The sequence below is a fragment of the Nothobranchius furzeri genome, chromosome 7 (assembly GCF_043380555.1).
Source record: "Nothobranchius furzeri strain GRZ-AD chromosome 7, NfurGRZ-RIMD1, whole genome shotgun sequence".
Classification (NCBI taxonomy): domain Eukaryota; kingdom Metazoa; phylum Chordata; class Actinopteri; order Cyprinodontiformes; family Nothobranchiidae; genus Nothobranchius; species Nothobranchius furzeri.
In genome coordinates, this window is record NC_091747.1 from 73426493 (window position 1) to 73448122 (window position 21630).

The following is a 21630-nucleotide window of genomic DNA, read 5'->3' on the forward strand; positions in this document are numbered from 1 at the left end:
CATGAACACATTCTAAAAACAGATTATGCATGTATTTTTCTACCTTTAAAACACTTGCTGCTAGTTTAAAGCTGCAGTGGAAAAATTTGGAAAATAAATTAGCTTCAAACATTTTTTTCATGCCTCTCAATAACAATTTTATAGCCATAAATATATTGAGCAAGTGGTTCTTTCACATTTGTCTTTAACCTAGCACAATTCCCCACCCACTTCCACTCCGTCAATCTCCCCCTTCCCCTTCATTCACAAAACTCCACTACCTCCAACTCCCCACAGGACCACACCTTCCCTTTCTCCACCCTCTTCCTAACATCTGACCATGTGAGGAGAAATGAGGCGGCTTAAGAGAGGAAGTCTGCAGAACCTGACAGGATCAGCCCCAGATGGCTCAAATACTGTACTGACCAGCTTTTGGGCCATTCCCATCTGTACCGGGTCGGCCCGGGCCGGGTAGCGTTGGTTGTTTACATATCTGGGTGGCCTGGTATTTTTCCAGGCCAACCGAGGCTCATTCTCAGCCCTCTTCTCGAGGGGGTCTGCTTCAGGCCGACCAGGGCCAACACACCCACTGCTGACAGCAAATTCACACCTTCCATTAGAGCAAGCCTCTGATTGGTGGGTAGAATCAGCCCACATGGGCTTAAGACAAGGATGTGTGGAATCAACTGGGCCAGGCTGGGGCCGACTGGGGCTACCCGGCCCGGGCCGACCCGGTACAGATGGGAATGGCCCACTTGTGAAGTGGTCACGCTCATGTTCAACCTACCCCTACTGCACACTGGAAGAAACAGCAGTCTGCTCCTGCAGCACCTCAGAGAGCTGCTCCTGCTAAGGGTCAGTAGAATAAAAGCCCCAACGCTGCTCAGCCTCTGCCTGCCTCCATTCAGACGGCGAGAAGAAGGAAGCGCTTAGCCTGACAGCCTTCCAAGACACGAACAGCAAACTGCTTCCAGTTCAGTGCTTGGAAGTTCAGTGCATGAAAAAGGGGATGTTGAAACCTGCTCCATGTGCCCCAAAGAGACTCTTCATTCCTCCCATGGCAGTTTGCTGAAGACCTAGCTAAGACTTGAGAAACAAAACATCTATGAACCAGGGGGTCTCAAACAAAATGAGATCCCTCTCATGACACCTCTGCCTCAGGGCTAATGGGCTCGATACATGGGAGGCAACATCGCCTCTCCTCCATTCATTTTCAATGAGACGTGCGCAACAAAGCGATAATCGTGGGTCTCCCTCCTACAAAGCGAAACGCGAAAAACGTGCGTGTGAAATTTTGCACTCGTGCACATATCGTGCACAGGCAACCCAGCGATGCAATCCCAGAGAGTTGAAATATTTTCAACTTTTCATCGCTGTCGCTGGGACGAGGACCAATCAATAGAGGTTTCATTCACTGACCAATGAGCGGGCATTATGCTCCGTACATCTCCGAGCAAACATGACTCCGTTTCTCCTTCTGTGACTGTGTTCATCTTAGTGTGAGGTCCAAACCGTGTGATAAATTGAAGCTTGTCCTGATAGACAGAGAGTAGCCCTTTCCTGGTTTGTAATATGGCATGAACCCATTGTTGTTTTTTTTAATACAGTAAAATCAGAAGTAAGATTTCACATAGCTAGCAGCACCTTGTGAAACATCATATCTACCGCTTTTTTAACTCTGAACCACTTAAATAACCTTAATTCCCTCCAACCTGACACAGCCAATCAAAACAACGGAAGATTCGATTTCGCCATGGAACAGAAAGCGTAGACGGCTTTGCCGCTGCCGGGGGTCGCCTCCCGTGTGTCAGGTAGTAAAAGCGACAGCGACAAATTTCGCCGATCACGTTTGTTTGTTGCCTTCCGTGTATTGAGCCCATAGAGCTCCGAGAGTTGACGTCACGTCTCCCGGCATGCAACAGTTCAAATCGAAACGGTGCCATATTGGCAGGCAGAAGACTATTTGTTATTGTCGGAAAACTCAATCAAACAGGAAATATGGTAGATTCCTGTTGTGCCCCAGGATGCAGAACAGACGCAGACGACATAAGGAATGAGCCATCTACAGGATTCCCCAAGATCCGGAGCACCGCAAACGTTGGATCATTATAATAAAACACGCTAGTGACCGGGCTAAAATGAAGCTGTGGGATCCCGAGAGTAAAGGTTTTCGCTTATGCAGCGACCGCTTCATATCAGGTACTTAAACCAACGTTTCCTCAACTGTGTATGGTGTTTATTTTTAATGCTTTTATTACGATTCTTACTGGGCTTCCTAAACTTATTTTGGCGTGGCTTTTTCTGTCTTATTACTCATAGCAACAAGTAAACATCACGTAAAACGTTGCCTTGTGATTTCTGCGTGCTGCCGTTTACGTGTTTTATGATCACAGCAATTAACCGGCTAAGCTGTATTTTATTTTTAAGCAATGGTTGATCAATTGTCAGATCACACATGAAAAGCACTTTGGATTGCTATTATCTGTCTCACCGAGACAGATCTCAGACAGATCCTGAGACGCTCCTGCCTGGCATATTTATTTTATTCACGGAAAAAAATCAAACTAGTGATTTCTCTTGGTGTTCAGTTTATACATTCAAACAGCACAGCGCTCTATTTAAACTACATACATGTAAATCTATGTTATTTGTCCACCTATCCATTTTCATCCGCTTATCCGGAGTCGGGTTGCGGGGGCAGTAGCATCGAGAGGCCCAGACTTCCCTCTCCCCAGCCACTTGGGCCAGCTCCTCCGGGAAAATCCCAAGGGGTTCCCTGGCCAGGTCCAGTAAGAAGTCCGCTCCGACAACTTCTGGGGTTTTTAAAAAGTATCCCAGGGGCACGGTAAGGGTCGGAGATGTTTAGTCTATTTAATTTCTGACTATATGAATCGATTTCTTCGGTTTTAAAGTGTGAAGTTAACTCCGACGAAGTAAAATCCAAGCCGATTCCATTCATTTTGTTTAACTTTGTTGCCTGCCAACATGGCGTCTACTCTTTGAGAGTCACGTGACGCCTGGAGCTCTATAAGTCCCCATGCATGTGCAGTACAGACCTGCTGACGCTTCACTCCCATGCCACTAGAGGGCGAGCTCTTTCCACACATGCCAGACTGGCCTGTCAGCCCGCTGTCGCTGAGAATGAAAGAATGGGAGGACTGAACAGAGTCAGACTGGGTTCTGAAAACAATAAGCAGAGGATACGAGCTGCAGTTTGCAACAATCACCCCTCACTTTATAGGTGTGAATCAACCACAAGCTAGGGGGAAGCCACTTGTTTTCTACAGGAGGAAATATCCTCGCTGTTAGAAAAAAGGGTGATAAGAGAAATCCCTCCAGAGAAGATAGTTCCTGGTTCCGAAGAAAGACGGTAGGACGTGATCTATTCTAGACCTCCGAGGTCTGACTAGACATCTCAGAAAATACTAGTTCAGAATGCTGACGCACACATCTCTGCTGCGTTTTCTCCGCCCAGATGACTGGTTCACGTCAGTCGATTTATCTGCCTCACAGGAAATATCTCAGATTTGCATTCCAAGACAGATGTCATGAGTGTATTGTCCTTCCTTTTCATCTCTTTCTGAACCTGAGAGAGAGCAGGTGAGAGGGCAGGGCATCAGAGTAGCTATAATCATCAATGACTGATTGGGGCATCTTCTCAAAGAGAAGCTGCGGACACCACATGGGTAACCTGGGTTTCTGGATAAATTTAGACAACAATGTCCTTTTTCCCTTCCAAACCATCTATGTGTATTTACTTTTACTATTGTTGTCATTTCTTCTTCTTCTTCCTCATCTTATTATTATTATTTTCTTATTCTTATTATTATTATTATATTATTATTTTCTTCCTTTCTCTAAGTGCATGTGCTGCTGCCTTAACGAGTACATTTCCCCCCTCTGCGATTAATAACGACAATTCTATAGACCCATTGCATATTATTGCTTACATCGCAGGACAAGGTCATGGTCAGCTTTATTTCGATAGACCACTTATGTAACTCAAACTGCTGCACATAACAATACCACATAAAACTCAACCAAAATGAACATGTTAAAATATAAAAAGTAGAAAATAAGAATAATAAAACCATGAGTAAAATGACAGGGTGAGAGTAAACCATAACTACACGATTGAGTAATAAAAACTCAGTAAAACTAGATAAAAAGTTGAAGTGCAGTGTAGCGTGGCCGGGCATGAAATGAGTCAAAGTTAACTTTCTGCCAAGACACAGGTTGTGCCAACCTGAGACCAGGAGGTGTCAATAATGGATATCGCTTAACTTGTCCAGTATCCTTGTCACAAGACAAAAGACGCCTCTACAGGAGACAATACTTTTATCAATCAATCAATCAAAAATTTATTTATATAGCACTTTTCATACAAATAAAGCAACTCTAAGTGCCTTACAGATAAAAACGACCCCATAAAACCTATAATCCATCCCTTTCCCAATTTAAAAAGCAGCCTTGTTGCAGGTACACACACACGTACACACACACACACACACACACACACACACACACACACACTCACACACATAGCACATAAATCAACAGGAGTAAACATTTGGCCGAGTTCAGATGGATCAGGTAATGAACAACACTCCATCAGGAGAGCTAACTTCCTTTTAATAAATATTTCTTATATTTGTCTTATAAAAGGATTCTGTACTTTGAATGTAAAGAACAATTAAATTAAACAATTATTGTTTTATCTTAAGTGTTAAATAATGCCTGACTGCATCACAGTAATGATTGAGTCAACATAAATGTCTATTCTTATGATTTCTGTCAGATCTTAAATACACCAAATTTGTTACTTGTTGAATTTAACAAGGTGTGATCAGTATATTCACACATTAATACTAGTATATTATTATGAATGTTTTACAAATTTACTCCACATTAATGTTTGACATTTTTACTTCACATTAAGGGAGATAACCTCTCTAAGGGTTTGAGGAATGAGGTGGTGTCTGAGGATTTCGTTAACACCCAGTTATTCCTGATAGCTTTTGATATGTCCAAATTCATAAACATGTCATGGTCCTTGGTGAGCTGACTGCAAGTAGCCTGGCTTTTCCCTCTGAGCATTGCTTCCACAGGTGGGCGTGTCTGAGAGCTCCAGCTGCAGCTGATCTCCTCATCAGGCTCAGGGGATTTAAGGAGCAGTGCGACACATCACCACGCCGGATGATTACTCTGTTTGGGTAGCTTCAGCTTCAGCCTCAGCCTCAGCCTCAGCCTCAGCCTCAATCCGATCCTGATCCTGAAACTCGTTTTTGTATTCTTGTGAACCTGTTGCCAGTAAATACCTTGATGCCCTCTCCTGCTCCCCTCCAGGTTTCTCTCAACTCATCACCAGCTCCAGAACAAGCCCGGATCTCAGTTTTACCTGACGCACTGCTTCATTCCCTGGCCGCCCGCTCTCAGCCGCTCACCAACCAACATCCATTCCTGCTCCTCCACCTCTGGACAACCTATACCTCACCTGTGGATCTCATCAGCTCACCCGGACCCGACAATCCTTCCCGTGCCATTACTACTACCGAGTAACAGTAAGACTAGTCTCCAGATAAGTTCCCATTGTTTTCCGCCTTATATTCACTCTGTCTCCCTCCTTAGAAACTCTCCTGGATTCCTGCTGCCAGTCCTGCATCTCGTCGGTTCCCGTCCCTCACTTTTCCCTTATTTAGTAATAAAGACCTTTACTTACATTCCTGCTCTCCGTGTTTGGATTCAGCATGTCGTGGGTCAAGAAATTGCCACCCAGACGTGACAAAACAACAGTTATTCAAAAAAAAGTTCACACTTCCTCAATTCTTTAGTTCGGCCATCTGCTCGGCCCGACCAAGTCAGTAACGCATAAGGATTCATCCTTCAAGGTCAAACTTTCTGTGCAAAACTGCATCGGATGCATAACAGCTCCGCTAGCTTCCAGCAGACCCTGGTAGTATCTTACAGCTGGTGATAGTTGAATTCAGAGGAGGCTACGACCTTTGACATTCCAGAAGTCAAACCCATCCAGCAACCTGACCGAGTGACTTTGTCTTCTCTGGACCACGAAGAGCTGCCAACACAAGGGTTGGTAGATCCTGCAAAACTGGCGTGGATGGTTTTATTAATTGATAGTTTGTTAAATACAGCTAGACATATTTTACAACACAGACGTCACAGTTTTCTAAGACACTTAATTAGGTTTTGTCAACATTACGTCTTACATTTAATTCATTGTCTCAGTTATCTTGTTTCAACCATCGTTCATCATATTTTGTTCCATGTCATCATTAGTAGTAGAAATATAGTATTGAATAGATTTTTATTAATTATAGTTTTGCCTCCGTCTCAAATTATTTCAAAGGTGTGATTTCCCTGAACTATCAAAAAGACCTGGTTTAATCTTAGACCTAATATCAAAAGATCAATAATATTGATAATTCATATTTATGTGGAATATTAGATCTTATTGATCATGCATTAAAAGTAACCACTTACATCACGTTACAATAGCTACACAGTTCAACCAACATTAAAAGCCAGGTCAAAGAAATACGTTTTAAGCAATGACTTAAAATCCTCCAATGTCTGAGAGGTCCGAAGCTGTAACTGTTCCAGAGCTTAGGGCCAGTCACTGAAAAGATTTTATCTCCTCGGGTCTGTAGACGAACCTCTGGAATAACTAACAAGGACTGGGAACTACACCTCTAATTCCTGACAGCAGTGTAAGTTGACAGTTGATTGTTTGTTTGAGCACGCCAGAACTAACCCACTCACTTTAACGGCCAACAGCCAAAATACGAACGAGTTCAGTTCACGTTTACAAAAAAAAAAAAATTTACGAATTTTTTTCCCCTTGTCCTGTCTGGCTGTAAAGCAAAGACAGGACACGCGTCGACTATTAATTTAATAGTCGACGCGTCGTTCATTAGGTTATTAGAGATTTTTTAATCTCGCCTGCTGCAGCATGTTTGGCAGTTGCTTCCTGCCTCTCTGCTCAATGCACATGTGCAGTAGTGGCCATCCGGGTCAGTTGCCACCTTCAGCTCTGAGGCGCATGCGCAGTAGTGGCCATCCAGATCAGCCTTCGTCACCGGAGAAAGAAGACATGGCGAGTCGGCAACGTAGCTCAAGATTTTTTGGAGCATTATAGGAAAACAAAAGAAAAGCACGTAAAGTGCAAAGTCTCCTTTCACAGAAGCACATCTGCGATGCACGAGCACCTTAAAGTGACAGTGTGTAATTTCCCTGGCGATAGGGGGCAGTGCTTACCTGGATGATTGCAAGCAAGCATTATTGTTGTGTTCAAATAAGATCTTACCAACAGATGGCCTTTAGGGTCAAAAATCCATGGGAGTGTAATCGCCAGCTAAATGACAAGCACATGAAATTCCCTTTCATTACTGGCAAAGAGTGAAGATGTAAATGTGCAAAACAACGTTTATATTGGTAACAACTTTTAAACCGTTTGTTACAAATCAGTAAAGGTGTTTTGTCCTCACGGACTTCCGTAGAAGGAAACATGGCATCCAATATGGCGTCGCCCAGAGACTTTGACCCGCTTCCATGTATTTTAGAACAGATTTTTATGGTTAGATGTTATGAAACTGCCAATATTTGTCAACAACTGGGCATCTTTTAATTAATTTACAACAGCATGTTGATGAATCTTTCCAGAGATTAATGGTAAAATCTACACATTGTCACTTTAAAAGAAAGCACATCATGGTGGAGAACAAAGAGTCGCCTCTGTAAGTTTATCTCTTGTTAGCTGCTAACATAGGTGTTGCAACACTGATAGTGGTGGCAATTTTATTACCTTTCAAACACGTTTGTCACGTATTTTTGCTCTAATTACAAACGCTAATGATTTATTTCATACCACTATGTTAGTGTTAATAACAATGCTTTTCTTCAATGGACGAGTTTGTTACGTGCACACCTCAGCAAGCTAATGCCCTGACCGAGGCCATTGTGAACCAGGGGCGGAGCTATGGGTGGTCCTGGGTGGGCACAGCCCCACCCAGTTTGAAAGAGTGCCCACCCACCGGGGGCAGGGCCAGGCAGCATCTTGGCGTTGCAACGTCAAGATGTGGCCAAGCAGCAACTGCTTAGCAACCCCAGTTATGTTGTAACAACAATTACATTAGAAAATGATTACTTTAATGAACGTGCACTTTTTTTACTGTGTAATAAAAATACTTTAACTTTTATATCTGGTATTAATTTTAATCATATTATGAATAAGTTTTCCAGTTTACTTGTTGGGGTTGTAATTTGGTCTTTTATATAAAAAAGTGAATTGGCACCTGCTTACTGACACTAAGCAACTATTAACCTACTGCAGAGAAAATATTCTGATGCCATCCCTGCCACCCAGTGAGGTTCATGATTTATTTTTCTCAGAAGCGTCCTCCTGCCCTGGACATCTCACAGCTGAACCGGGCATCTCCCGGAGTCTGCAGATGACATCATTGATATTGTTAGCGGTGTAAACTGAGAAAGGACTGGGTGTGAGGGGGAGACAGGCGCGCAGCACACAGCGGACACGCAAGGACCTTTTATCTGATGCTTTTCCTCACACTTACGTTAATCCGGTAAAGGAAACGAATCGTTTCATCCGGGTATCTTGTCGGGTCTGCTTTAGTCCTCTAAGGCCACTTAATTTGGTTCTGTTCATTTTATTGCTGTTGTTATCTGGACCGGGGGTTCGGGTGTAAGATCCCGAAGGTGAGGAGTCGTCCCGAACCGTGTCAGCGCGTCGCTGTCCGTGGTCCTGAATGAGACAGAGCCCTTGAGAGCCGGTGAGGAGAGAGGGTGTGGTCGGAGGTGTATGCTGCTTAGTTAAGGTGTGTGCGCGCGTGCTTGGATCGTGCTTGCTGATTATTCCCTGGTGGAGGGCGTGGTTGCTGAGAATCATCTGATCTGATCTCTGGTTTTGCACCACCTGCTGCTGCACCCTGAGCTATCTGGAGCATGAAGAACAGTCAAAAATCCTGATTTTTGCGGTGACCTTTGGATCTTCAGCTCTTAGCTGATAGCCTGCAGCTAGGAGACGAGCACGGCAGCACACCTGGCTGAGATCAGAACCTGTCCAAGGTCCTGAAAGTTCACACGAGAGACCAGAGCAGGAGTTCAGTGTCGGTAACAGTCCTTAAAAGTGAAATTTAAAAGAGATCCATGGAATAAGTATCTAGCATATAATCTTCTACCATAGGATTATTTGTGGCTTGAAAAATTTTATTAAAACATGCAATTTTGACGTGCACGCGCACGGCACACATCTCATATGAGCACATATGAGCTTTGAAATTAATTAGGCCCACCCAGAATTTTCTAGGCCCACCCATTTGCTACGTTCTGGCTCCGCCACTGTTGTGAACATGTTGGTCACGAGACTCCTGTCCATGGTCGTGATCAAGGTTTCAGAGAGAGGATCAAGCAGCTCAACTCAGGACACCACGACACCTACCTACCAGGATGATCCCACTTCACCACCATGATGAAAAATAAATATGAAACAACCTTTAAGGTTTGTGTGTGTGTGTGTGTGTGTGTGTGTGTGCGTGCGTGTGTGTGTGTGTGTGTGTGTGTGTGTGCGCGTGCGTGCGTGTGTGTGTGCTTGCCTCTTTCTCTGTTTCTCTCTGGACACAAATAAAATAAACATTAAAATAAAATGCATTTATGATAAAATAAAAAGGTTGCTGACTGAACAATCAAGAAAATAATATTTTTTAAAGCATAAAACATTTTCTTTGTGTTCAATCGTAACCTACTTTATTAGATATAACAGAATTGTTCATTTGGTAAATAAACTAACTTTAATATATTTTATCCTTACGGTAAAGCTAACCCTCAGAGCTGTCGATGGTCCCCGTGCGTGGACCAGTTGTGCTACAGAGTGCTACCTTGGTGTGTCCTGCTATTTCCAAAGAGCTAATTACAGTTTAGACACTCCCATGAACCAATGTTTAGAGAAACATAACAGAAACTCGTTTTAAACATTTTTTACACTAACATAAATTATTTAGGCTTTTTGAGACATTTTCGTGAGAAAGTTTTTATTTATTTTTTTGCCAAACCAAGTGACGCAGCTGAGGGAGTCCTGTTAGCTTAATCCAGAGAAAAACATGAACTCTGCTGCGGCTCTGACACAGAGGAACCTTTAAATGTTTATAATTCTACTTATGATGGACCAAAACCATAAAGTTATGAATTTGCTGCACGCCCCAGAGAGCAGAGACCAACCAGAGGGAGAAACCATCTGCCAAAGCAGAGAGATAGAGGAGGGGAGCAGCTTGTGAGTTAACCATGCTAGCTTAAACTGTGCTAACATCACGATATAGTACAGATTACTATCATGTACCAGACAGTTAAATTGACCTCTGACCTCGGATCCATTCCTCGTCCCTCAGGAGCAGCTTTTTACCTCACCATACAAATAAACCATTTATTCACTGCCTGTATAAATACAGGCTTATAATTCCTTCACGTTTTTCTGAATTGTGTGAAATGCCCCCCCCCCCCCCCCCCCCCCCCCCCCCCCCCCCCCACACACACACACACACACACACACACACACACAAAAGAGGAAAAACAAAATGATTTTGTGGTCACCCACCAAGGTCAAGTCAATTCAAGTTTATTTATATAGCGCAAAATCAGGACAAGAGTCATCTAAAGGACCTTCACACAGTAAACATTCCAATACAGGTCAGTTCATTAAGCCAGTCAGTGAAAACATTTCCTATATAAGGAACCCAACAAATTGCATCAAGTCACTGACTAGTGTTCATGGGTGTTCCTCAATGCCAAGGAACCATGCCCCGCCCCGGTTGCCAAGGAGATACGTCATCGGGAGATGCCAAGACTTGTTCCAATGTTCATGTTCTACTGAGGAGTGGGTTCTCCATTTGTTAGCCATTTAGCTAGCTGAGCGAGGATACACGGGAGGTGTCTTTACAGCAATCCTCATACTAAGCATTTAGTGACAGTAGAGAGGAAAACTCCCTTTTAACAGGAAGAAACCTCCAGAGGATCCTGGCTCAGTATAAGCAGCCATCCACCACAACTCACTGGGGATCGAGAAGACAGAGCAGACACATACACACACACACACACACACCAACACCAGTGACAAACATACTGGTCAAGACACACTAATCTAGACTCCTGGTTGTTGTCGTTGATGATTGGAAACCTGTTTATTGAGTCGAGTGCCAAACGAGATGGACAGAAAAAGGTCAAAACCATCAGGTGTCCAATTCAGGAAAAGAAAAAGAGGAGAAATGGGCTAAAGATAAAGGTAGTACGTTCTCATGCTAGGATGCACGTTTTAAATTGTTTTTAAACCGCTTAACTGGGGATTTTAACGGTTAAATTCGGTCAACTAATTGCTAACAGAGCAAATAGGGCTGAAAGTTTGAAACGAATGGTTCAAACAAATTCGATTTTTAATGATTCAAGTACGAGGATTCGTTAAATGTGCACTGCAGCCTGAACAACAAAAACACGTTGATCATGATTCATGTTCACATGATAATGAATAAACTCTACAAGCAGAAAGAACATCCCCAGTCCTCACTAACTATCCTGTTATTACCATTTCCAGTATGCTATTGAAATACATTACTTGTCTACTGATCATAGCATGCCAGCAAACTCATGCAGTCTCATGTTTATTAACGACTTGCTAAGTGTATCTAAGACACTCGGTACCATTCTATTTGCAGATGATACAACACTGTTTTACTCAGGATCAAATATTGAGGAGGAGGCTAAAGTGATAAATGATGAAAACGATGAAACGATGAAAATGATGATGGCATTTCAGGCACAGCCCTGGATTGGTTTAGGTCATACTTTTGTAACAGGTCTGCTAGGGTCATGTTGGATGGCTGTTCATCCGAGTCACAGCCTCTACGTTGGGGTGTCCCACAAGGTTCAATTCTCGGCCCGTTACTGTTCAACCTCTATATACTGCCCTTAGGAGCCATTTTCAGAAGGCACGCTGTCTCATACCATCTTTACGCTGACGACTGTCAAATCTACTTTTCATTTAAGCCAACTCAATCAACGAAAGTTCTGTCTGATTGTATCCTTGAGGTCAAGCAATGGCTAGCTGACAACTTCCTCCATCTCAATGACTCCAAAACTGACTTAATCGTTTTCAGTCCTTACAGTACCACGGCGACTCATCAACCTGACCTCAACTATCTCTCGCCTAATGTATCCTCTGTAATCTCCAACCTTGGGAGTAAAAATGGACCAGGCTCTGAAGATGGATGCCCAGGTCAATAATACAGTTAAATCATGTTTTTACCAACTAAGACGCATCTCAAAACTAAAGCACATCCTGAGTGTCCATCTTCTGAAATCGGTGGTCCACACTTTTATCACTTCAAGGCTGGATTACTCCAACTCCTGCTTATACGGCATCAGTAAAGCAGCTCTCTCTAGACTTCAGCTGGTCCAGAATTCAGCAGCTAGGTTGCTGACTGGAGTTGACAGAAGACAACACATTTCTCCAATTCTGAAATCTCTCCACTGGTTGCCCGTGCAGTTCAGGATAAACTTCAAAATTATGCTTCTGACTTACAAATCCTTGAACCATCAAGCTCCTCCATATCTGTGTGAACTTGTCCATTACTACAACCCGCCGCGTGCTCTCAGGTCCGAAGATAAGCTCCTCCTAGCTGTTCCGAATGCACGTTTACAAAGCCGTGGAGAAAGGGCTTTCTCTGTCTGTGCACCGAAGCTGTGGAACACATTACCACTGCTAGTGAGGCAAGCACCAACAGCTAGCATTTTTAAATCACGCCTGAAAACTCACTACTTCAACCTAGCTTATACAACATAATTATGAACCTCACTGACATCTGCACTGTTTATAAACTGACTCCACAATTATCGACTTCCGTATTATTGAGGTTCTTTTTAAAATGTTTTTTCTAATTTTTATTCACCCTGTTTCTTATTGATTTTTAGCTGTTATTTTTGGGAATTTTGTTGCATTTCCTTTTTATCTTTTATCTATGTTCGACATGTTTGTATAACGCCGGTTTAATTAACCAACATTTTTAGTGTACAGCGCCTTGTTTGGTTGTAATGCCTTGTGAATGCGCTTTATAAATAAAATTGGATTGGATTGGATTGGATGAAAACTGGTTTGTTATGAATAGACTGACACTGAATTTTAATAAAACAAATTTTATACTGTTTAATGATAAAAAGAACAGTGATGTGTCATTGGAAATAGATGGGATTGCAATTCAAAGAGTAAAAGAAACTAAATTTCTTGGCGTTCTTATTGATGAAGACTTGTCATGGAAATCCCATATTAGATACATAAAAGGTAAAATTGCCAAATCCTGAGGAGTATTACATAGAGTCAAGTTTTTACTGACTAATTCTGGTTTGTTGGCATTGTACAATTCACTGATTGTTCTATACTTGACTTATTGTGTAGAAATCTGGGGAGCAACATACAAAAACTATACACAACTCTTATTTATTTTACAGAAAAGAGCTCTGAGAATTATGGTGGCTGTAGAGATCCATCGAACCCATTGTTTATTAAATATAAATTACTGAAATTTCATGATTTAAAAGACTGGAAAATCATACAAACCATGTATAAAGCCAATTAAGGTACTCTGCCAACAAACATTCAGGGGATATTTGAAAAGAGAACTAGTAATTACTTGCTGAAAGAAACTGATGTTTACAAAACCTAGATTTAGAAATAAAATTAAGGAATGGAATATATCTGTAAATGGTGTTAAATTATGGAATAACCTTAAAAGGGAAATTAAAAAAACTCTGTCATTTAATATATTCAAAAAATGTACCAAATTGAGTGTACTAAATAATTATGAAAATGTAAATGAAATCAATGATCATGATCGCACTGGAATTTAGAACAGGAAAAAGTTTAAAATTAATCTGTATGCGTGTCTGACAAATGGTAGTTATATATAAACTATTTCTACTGGAAAAGGGGGCAGAAATTATAAGATGTGTTTCTTCATTCTGCTCATTTTCATTCAAATTTGATTTTTTGTTATGTATTTCTTATTGTTTATATTTTTTATTTGTTTTTATTTTGAATGAAATAAATGAAAAAAATGCATGTGGACCTAGCTGTGAGTCTTTTGAAGAAGACTGAGCAAGGTCTCTAGAGCTACAGGGAAAGTGGCTTTGTGACAGCACACATGGCAGCCAAAGAAATGTGTTTAGAAATGAATGTAGAAGCTGTTTTGAAACAAAAAAGGTTGAGGTCCACAAAGTGCCACTTTTCATACGAATCCCATGATGAGCCTTTCAGTGATGCCCTTAAAAAGTTGGAGGTTGAATTCTTCAATGTTGTTCTTGATGCAGCCATGTCAGCCATCAAGGAGAGGTTTTCCACACTGGAAATTTTACAAAACAAATTTGGGGTTTTGACCAATTTTCCAAGCCTTGCAGATGAGGAGCTGACAGAGCAATGTGAGGAACTAAGCACCACATTGCACTTTGATGGGAACTCTGATTTGGACGGTAGAGCGCTTGTGCAAGAAATCAAGAACGTCCCTAACCTGCCATCAACAACCATGAGCCTCCTGGAGCTTATCACGTTTATCCATGAGAAAGATCTAGCGGAGATCTACCCCAACTGTTGGACTGCTCTCAGGATTGCTCTTACTCTGCCAGTCACTGTGGCTCAAGCAGAGAGGAGCTTTTCAAAACTGAAGTTGATCAAGTCATACCTGACGTCAACCATGTCTCAGGAGCAACTCACTAACCTGGCCGTCATCAGTATCGGTCACTCAGTAGGGGAGCAGATTTCATATGATGACATCATAGATGACTCTGCTCAAGGGATGTCTCGCTCGGGGAGTAATTCCATGTAGAACCACCACTGATCTTGTCTTTATTATGGCACATAGCTGATCACACTTACAACTAGAAGCTAATGATTAGAGCATCCTGGTGCAATAAGCTCGACTTTAATGAATGACACGATTAGTCAACTATTAAAAGACTCGTTTGTGGCAGCCCTAATCAGAACATCCAAATTCATGGTCATTGTCTTCTGAATAATGGTGGATTGCCAACTCTGGGTCAAGGTAGTGGTCCTACCTCAAGTGGGAAGGCCCCTTCAGACAGGCCATGAAAAATGGAAATGTTCCGGACTCTGTCCGTAAGACCTTTGTGTCTGAATACAAACATCCGGATAACGTGTTCCGGAATTTATCCGGACGAAGCCCCTAGTAACAGGTCCGGACTTGTTACGGACAGGGTGGCTGCTTCAGACTGGTGAGGTAGAGTTCCGGACAAGGGGGAGGGGGAGGAGGAGGGGACCGGGGGACGCTGTGCGCACCTAGATAGCCCGCTGCTGTAGCATGCGGCGAACCACGGCAGCTCGCCTCCTACGGTACCGCCTAGACGCGCGACGGAGCGCTTCACACCGCTTCAGTGATTCCTTTAACCATTGAGCTTCATCATCCAGGTCTCTTATGCGTCTTCGTGTGCGCAGAATTATGCTTAAGCGCCTCGTGATTTTTATCTTGAGAGGCGCTATAGAAATGATATTTTCTTCTTCTTCTTCTTCTTAACATGAGTCTGATTCTCTCTCCCCCCACCCCCCCGCCGCCGCCGTCAGACATCTGGAACTTTTCCCTGCTGTGTGAACGCAGCCGAAAGGACAAGTTCCGGTACAAAAGTGGTGTGTCTGAAAACACAGCTCCGGTTAAAAACCGGATTGAATTGTCCACAAATGTTCCAGAATGTCTGTCTGAAAAGGGCTTATAAGTGTCTCAGGGTTTTGTTCACGAGTAACAAGGCTTTGGGAGATAATTCAACAGGCAGATTGGGGCAGCACCTGTGGTAAAGAGCTACTCTCATCTGTCGTCACGATCTGTCTGTAACGACTGAACAAGATAGTAAAAACAAACGACCAAAATGAGTTTCCTCAGGCGGCCATTCGAGGGCGACAATATTAGAAGATCCCATTCCTGTAAGCAGAGAGTTGCAGGTTCGAGCGCTGCTCAGGCTGTCGCAGCCGTTGTCTCCTCGGGTATTATTAAAGCGCGTCCTTGGGCAGGACTTAACCCAGCTTGCCTGCTGGTAGTGGTCAGAGGGATCTGTGGCGCTAGCGTACAACAGCCTCGCCTTTGTCACTGTGCCGCAGGTGAGATGTGGACAGTGTTGCTTATCACCACCAGCGTGTGAATGTGTGTATGCATAGGTGAACGGAGGAATGTTACAGAACATTTAATCTGCCAGATATTACTGAGGGTTCATGTGATACTTGAGCAAAAATCTCTAAATCAGTCAGCACCTGCTGGTGCGATAAACGCGACTCTCTTCACGTTGATGCTGATTCTTTCTGTTGTCTTTTTTGATTTTGCAGCAATGCTACTGGAGCAGTAAACAGGTTGCTAGTTGGAATGCTCTTTATGGGATAGGACTGGGTACTCTTACACTGATTAATCTCCGTTGGCAGAACCAAGACAACGGCAGGAAATGCACACAACCCTCACTAGCTGAGGTCTTCTTAAATCATCATATTAAATATTCACAACACATTTCAGATTTCATGTCTTTGTTGCGTGTGTGTGTGTGTGTGTGTGTGTGTGTGTGTGTGTGTGTGTGTGTGTGTGTGTGTGTGTGTGTGTGTGTGTGTGTGTGTGTGTGTGCTCATGCTCTTTTCCACACTAACTGAGTCTGAATGGTTCACCATGTGTTCAGCAGCTCTACATCAGCGATTTATTGGCTTTCAGTCCACTTTGAGAGATCTAGCTAGTTGGCTGTTTATGCTAGCTGTCAGTCATTCTCCAGAAAAGTACCATTTGGATGTTTATGAGGCTTTATCTGCTGAACTGAAACTGTTCTGTTCATCGAGTAATTTAGGCCATTTTTAGAGGTACTTCAGGACTTATACCAGAACTCAACAGCAATGAACTCTCTGCCCTTGGATGTATTATTTAAATGCTTTTGAAGACGGAATAAACTGACAGTCCTAAATAAACATAACTAGAGGCATTTTTTGTGAATACCTTTATATCTTTCTGGGATAGGGTTGGCAGTGTTTTCCCTACATGGGCTCAGGCGTGGTGCTGTGTGTGACACACAAACACACACACGCACACACACACACACACACACACACACACATATGCATTTAGACACAAAGAAATAAACACATTCCTTTAAAAGGGAAATGTTCCTGAGAGGAAATGAGTGTTTGTTTGACTGTTAAAAAAATAGCATTTACAAAGGTGTGTGTGTATGTGTGTGTGTGTGTGTGTGTGTGTGTGTGTGTGTGTGTGTGTGTGTTTGACTGTTAAAAAAATAGCATTTACAAAGGTGTGTGTGTGTTGGTGGCAGAAAACGCATTGTTCCTGATTGTGTGAATGTAAAACTGATGATTATCACAGGGGTGTAGAAATAATAGTATTGTAGTACAGGAAGTGAGATAACGTTCACACAAACTAGCCATACACTTGTGCAATTGTTGAGTTTTGTTCAGGAGGTAATGAGTATTTGCCGAATGTTCTTCCTTTGCTCTTTGTTTAAAGTCATGCAGAAAGTCATGAGTTAAGCATCACTAATCCAACCCTAACCCTAACCTCAAAGTCAACTTTCCAGTGTAACCTCATTTCTCTAGTATTGATTGCTTTTTTCCCTGCATCCTGTTCAGCTGTAAAGCAATCAGAATTCATGTCTGAAAGCCGAAGACAAGCCTTGCAGATTTACTCTCACAGGTGAAGCGTTATAGCTTCTGCGACAATGCTATTCCTGATACCAAAACTTTATTAGAGATGTTTTTGGTTGTTTTAAGTACCAACGGACACAGAGACAGATGTGTAAGAGAGAGGGGGAGAGGGGGAGTTCACAAAAATAAACAATAAATGAACAAGAATCTGCTTCTAGACCTGCAGAAAGAGAGAGAGAGAGAGAGAGAGAGAGAGAGAGAGAGAGAGAGAGATGAGAAATCAAGCCAGATTTTTCAGTGGAATAATTTTAGCGGCATAAAGAACCATCATTTTTCGTGTTTAATCTGCAAAATAACTGTAGTGTTCTTTTGCCGAGCGTAGCAACTCTGAGTAAACACCAAGCTAAACCTTTGTCAAATAATACAGGAGTCAGAGTAGAGTTGACCTTTTACTCTTAGAACCTTCATTTGACAAGCGGTGAAAACTGTAACTGAAAACAAATACAGAATAGAATAAATGATCATGTTTACATAAATACTGCCTCACAAACTAACTCAAAATATGACTTTACATAATTGTATCAACCTGAGCAAAGAAAATAACAATCACACAAATGCCTCTTTTCACATGTACGAATCAATCATTGTGAACTACAAATAAAATAGTTTTTTTTAACTAGAGCCATTTCTGCTTTTTTAACATCTTCATCATGAAGTATAAACACTAACGGCGTTGCCTGAACAATGTTCCCAAGTGGATGGCTGTGGATAAGCCTCAGAGCGTGACCGCATGCCTTTCTCCCTTTCAGAGCAGCCAGGAAGAGGAAGTAAACAGGAAATGAACCAATACAGGTAACTCAGCAGGAAGTGAGGTTAATAGTAAGTTCACCTTCAAAATAAAATCTTCCAATTTAACATTTTAAACCTTTTCACTGTTCTTTATAACTTAAATACATATAAATGAATAACTTTAAATGAAACATAAAATATAAATGGCATAAATGCCTTTTGAGGCGTCACTAACTCATTAGCCATGAAACAGTCCGTCTGCAGACGCAGAAGGCGATCTCTGGCCAGCTAGTCGAGATTTAGAGGAATATGGTCTGTAAAATCCAGAAGTACAACTCCTCGCTTGCCGAGAAGACTTTGTGGCCAGCCGAAGAGAAGCCTCCATACACACGGGTACCGTACTCTGCACTGGCGTTGGATGGGTTAAGATTCATTTGATACCTAATTAAATCTAAATAAAATGTTACCAGATTTATTTATAAACCCACACATCACACCATTCTGAGTCACTTAATTAGGCTCTCATTAACGATAAGATCATGTTTCATCTGTTTATTTATTGTCTAAGTTGATATTTCCTTAAAGAGCAAGTCAACCCCTACCAGATTCTAACTTCACTCCCACTTCATGTTTGAAAAGTGCAACACATGCTGTTGCCTGGCAGACCGAGAGGGAGGAGCTGCTAACAAATACACACACACAGGCTCACGACAGCATTGTGACATCATAATGTACCAGTTTACATCATAGCATACCTCTTAGCCAATAGCGGTGGCAGATTTAAATTAGAATACAGTGCAGAGTTTTTACCGGACAACGGCACATCACTGCCAGTTTTAGGCAGAACATTTAAATTTTAACTAAGATGCACTGAAGTGCCAAATTATTGACGACACGCGTCTACAGCACGATTAGACACTCGTTTATTTAGTTTATCAGCAAAAAAAAATGTATTTGGGGTGACTTGCTCTTTAATATACCATTTATAATAATTTGTTATAATAATTTGTCTTGCATCATCATTAGTAGTACACTGTAAAAATAATAACCTCACTTAAATAACAAAAAAAAACGGATATCCAATATTCACATCCAAAATATTTGATTATACAGAAACTACATTTGTTCTCTTAATATGACCTGATATTTTATATTGATGTAAACCATATTGCTTCACTTGACCAAACCTTAATTGTTTAACTTCATCCAGTAAATTACTTCACATACTATATTTTAACTATTGAACCAAATTAATGTATTTACATTCAACCAAATTAACATGACTTAACATGGTTGTGTTGACACCAGCTAGTCATTTACGTATAAGCTAGCTTTACTTTTACAGCAGCAACACTGAACAGTAAGGGGCTCTGCACACGGGAGGCGACAAATGACCACGATCAGCAAAATCCGTCGCTGTCGCTTTTATTACCTGACACACGGGAGGCGACCCTGCGGCAGCGGCTACCGGCAAAGCCGTCGACGCGTTCTGTTCCATGGCTAAATCGAATCTTCCGCTGATTTGATTGGCTGTGTCAGGTTGGAGGGAATTAAGGTTATTTAAGCGGTTCCGAGTTCAAAAAGCGGTAGATGTGATGTTTCACAAGGTGCTGCTAGAGTTATGTGAAATCTTACTTCTGATTTTACTGTGTTAAAATAAAACGAGAATGGGTTCATCCCGTATTACAAACCAGGAGAGGGCTACTCTCTGTCTATCAGGGTATGCATCAATTTATCACACGGTTTGGACCTCACACTAAGATGAACACAGTCACAGAAGGAGCAATGGAGTCATGTTTGCTCGGAGATGTACGGAGCATCCTGTCCGCTCATTGGTCAGTGAATGAACCTTCCGTTGATCGGTCCTCGTCCGAGCGACAGCGATGAAAAGTTGAAAATATTTCAACTTTCTGAGATTGTGTGTCGTGTCACTGCCCGGCAGCTGCATTAACCCTGGGCGGGTCTGGGTGGGGTCCTGGGGGCTCGGGGTGTTGGGGTGTTGGGGTGGCCGGCCCCGTGGGGGGATCTTGGCGGGGCCTTGGGGGTCGGGTCCTGACATGTATGCTGCCGGGGAGAAGGCAGGAACATGCAGCAGTGCCTGGCTCGGGTTCAGGGGCCTCAGGTAGACCTTGGCTCCTCTGCTGTCCCATCACAGGGGAGGGGGAAGTCCAGGACCAGGGTTCCCACTCTTTTCTTGAAATTACTTTCCAGGACTTTTCCAGGACATTTTCAAGACTTTTTCAGTGTACAAGTCAAGTTATCATAACTACGGTTTGCCGATATCCCGATATATTGAGAAACAGATATGATATCGTACCTACCTATACCATTATTTTGACAATATAGTTGTGGAAAGATTTTTGTCTTTCACAATCCCACCTGCTTTCCTCTACTTACAATGCAACACAACCAAAACAGAAGTTATTCTCTACTTTAGTTCATACCAGAGATGTGACTTTGTGGCATCATCAAGTCATCTCCATGTCATGATTTGGTTCTGCTCAGCAACTGAACCAGGTTAATTCACTGCGCTGATTGAAATCGTCGTCGTCTTCCTCCGCTTATCCGGGTCCGGGTCGCGGGGGCAGCATCCCAACTAGGGAGCTCCAGACCGTGCTCTCCCCGGCCACCTCTACCAGCTCCTCCGGCAGGACCCCAAGGCGTTCCCAGACCAGATTGGAGATGTAACCTCTCCAACGTGTCCTGGGTCGACCCGAGGCCTCCTGCCGGCAGGACATGCCCGAAACACCTCCCCAGGGAGGCATCCTGACCAGATGCCCAAACCACCTCAACTGGCTCCTTTCGATCCGGAGGAGCAGCGGTTCTACTCCGAGTCCCTCCCGAATGTCCGAGCTCCTCACCCTATCTCTAAGGCTGAGCCCGGCCACCCTACAGAGGAAACTCATTTCGGCCGCTTGTATCCGCGATCTCGTTCTTTCGGTCATTACCCAAAGCTCATGACCATAGGTGAGGATTGGGACGTAGATCGACCGGTAAATTGAGAGCCTGGCTTTCTGGCTCAGCTCCCTCCACCACGACAGATCGGCTCAGGGTCCACATCACTGCAGATGCTGAACCAATCCGCCTGTCGATCAAATCAATATTTTTATTCTGTTTTGAATAGAAGTTATTAGATTGAATGAAAAACTGCATGTTAGACCATT

General features: G+C 42.7%; 1 protein-coding gene across 2 annotated transcripts in view; it reads right to left on the bottom strand.

Annotated features, from left to right (window-relative positions):
- Positions 1-21630, bottom strand: part of vegfc (vascular endothelial growth factor c) — an 83437-nt gene that overhangs the window by 56621 nt on the left and 5186 nt on the right. The window lies entirely within an intron of this gene.